Source organism: Plectropomus leopardus, unplaced genomic scaffold, assembly GCF_008729295.1.
Source record: "Plectropomus leopardus isolate mb unplaced genomic scaffold, YSFRI_Pleo_2.0 unplaced_scaffold2089, whole genome shotgun sequence".
In the NCBI taxonomy this organism is placed as follows: domain Eukaryota; kingdom Metazoa; phylum Chordata; class Actinopteri; order Perciformes; family Serranidae; genus Plectropomus; species Plectropomus leopardus.
In genome coordinates this window covers 1-2,516 of record NW_024622594.1, presented here as the reverse complement: position 1 = coordinate 2,516, position 2,516 = coordinate 1, and the positions used below count along the sequence as shown (strand labels likewise).

General features: G+C 32.1%; 1 non-coding gene across 1 annotated transcript; it reads left to right on the top strand.

The window, feature by feature from the left end:
* The first annotated feature begins 123 nt into the window (after positions 1-123).
* trnas-gcu lies at positions 124-194 on the top strand. Its single transcript has one exon. It is a non-coding gene; the product is annotated as a tRNA-Ser (tRNA).
* The last annotated feature ends 2,322 nt before the right edge of the window (positions 195-2,516 follow it).

The window sequence follows — 2,516 nt, the reverse complement described above, 5'->3', positions numbered from 1 at the left end:
AAGAAAAGGCTTGCTCCTATCTTAAATTTAGCTGCATTTTGTGCCTGTTTGGCGCAGAAGGCGGTGAGTCAAACTTCCAGGTGTATGCACGTGCCATCACCAAAGTGGTATTGGAGTCAATGAGCATTGGTGGTTCAGTGGGAGAATTCTCACCTGCTATGCGGGAGGCCTGGGTTCGATTTCCAGCCAATGCAGTTGTCCTTATCGCATACGGGCTACACAGGAGCACTTACCAAAGACCAGAGGAATAACCAGCGTCCCCTGTGGTTGTAAATGTGAATGAAGTATATGTTTGTTTAGTTTTGTAGCCTTCTACACATTCTAGAATTGTAATATTCTACAGATACATCATAACATTCTAGAACTGTAACATTCTACAGTTACATCATAACATTGTGGAACTGTAACATTCTACAGTAACAGCAATATTCTAGAACTGTAACATTCTTCAGTTACATCAACATTCTAGAACTGTAACATTCTGCAGTTACATCATAAAAAATGTAGAGCTGTCACATTCTACAATTATATCAACATTCTAAAACTGTAACATTCTACACTTACATTGTAACATTTTCTTACTTTAACATTCTACAGTTACAGCAACATTCTAGAACTGTAACATTCATTAGTAACAGCAACATTCTAGAACATTAACATTCTACAGTTACATCATAACATTGTAGAACTGTAACATTCTACAGCAACAGCAACATTCTAGAACAGTAACATTCTACTGTAACAACAACATTCTAGAACTGTAACATTCTAGTTACATCATAACATTCTAGAACCTTAACATTCTACACTTACATCAAAACATTCTATTACTTTTACATTCCACAGTTACATCATAACATTCTAGAACTGTAACATTCAACAGTAACACCAACATTCTACAACTGTAACATTCTGGTTACACCATAACATTCTAGAACTGTAACATTCTACAGTAACAGCAACATTCTAGAACTGTAACATTCTAGTTACATCATAACATTCTAGAACTGTAACATTCTAGTTATATCATAACATTCCAGAACTGTAACATTCTACAGTAACAGCAACATTCTACAACTGTAACATTTTAGTTACATTACAACATTCTAGAACTTTAACATTCTACACTTACATCATAATATTCTAGAATACTATCACGTTCTACAGTTACATCAACATTCTACAACTGTAACATTCAACAATAACAGCAACATTCTACAACTGTAACATTCTATAGTTACATCATAACATTGTAGAACTGTAACATTCTACACTTACATCACAACATTTTATTACTTTTACATTCCACAGTTACATCAAAACATTCTAGAACTGTAACATTCAACAGTAACACCAACATTCTACAACTGTAACATTCTGGTTACACCATAACATTCTAGAACTGTAACATTCTAGTTACATCATAACATTCTAGAACTTTAACATTCTACACTTACATCATAACATTCTAGAACTGTCACATTCTACAGTTACATCAACATTCTACAACTGTAACATTCAACAATAACAGCAACATTCTACAACTGTAACATTCTATAGTTACATCATAACATTGTAGAACTGTAACATTCTACAGTAACAGCAACATTCTAGAACTGTAACATTCTAAAGTAAAAATAACATTCTACAATTGTAACATTCTAGTTACATCATAACATTCTACAGATACATCATAACATTCTACAACTGTAACATTATAGTTACATCATAACAATGTAGAACTGTAACATCCTATACTTACATCATAACATTTTATTACTTTAACATTCTACAGTTACAGCAACATTCTAGAACTGTAACATTCAACAATAACAGCAACATTCTAGAACATTAACATGCTATAGTTACATCATAACATTGTAGAACTGTAACATTCTACACTTACATCATAATATTCTAGAATATTAACATTCTAGTCACAGCACCATTCTAAAACTGTACCATTCTACAGGAACAACATTCTAGAACTGTAACATTCTAGTTACATCATAACATTCTAGAACTTTAACATTCTACACGTATATTGTAACATTTTATTATTTTAACATTCTACATTTACAGCAACATTCTAGAACTGTAACATTCAACAGTAACAGCAACATTCTAGAACATTAACATTCTACAGTTACATCATGTCATTGTAGAACTGTAACAGTCGACAGTAACAGCAACATTCTAGAACATTAACATTCTACAGTTACATCATAACATTGTAGAACTTCAACATTCTAAAATTACATCATAACATTCTATTACTTTTACATTCCACAGTTACATCATAACATTCTAGAACTCTAACATTCTTCAGTTACATCAACATTCTTGAACTGTAACATTCTACAGTTACAGCAACATTCTAAAACTGTAACATTCCACAGTTACATCATAACATTCTAGAACTTTAACATTTTACACTTACATCATAACAATGTAGAAGGCAAGGCAAGACAAGGCAAGTTTATTTGTATAGCACGTTTCAGCAACAAGGCAATTCA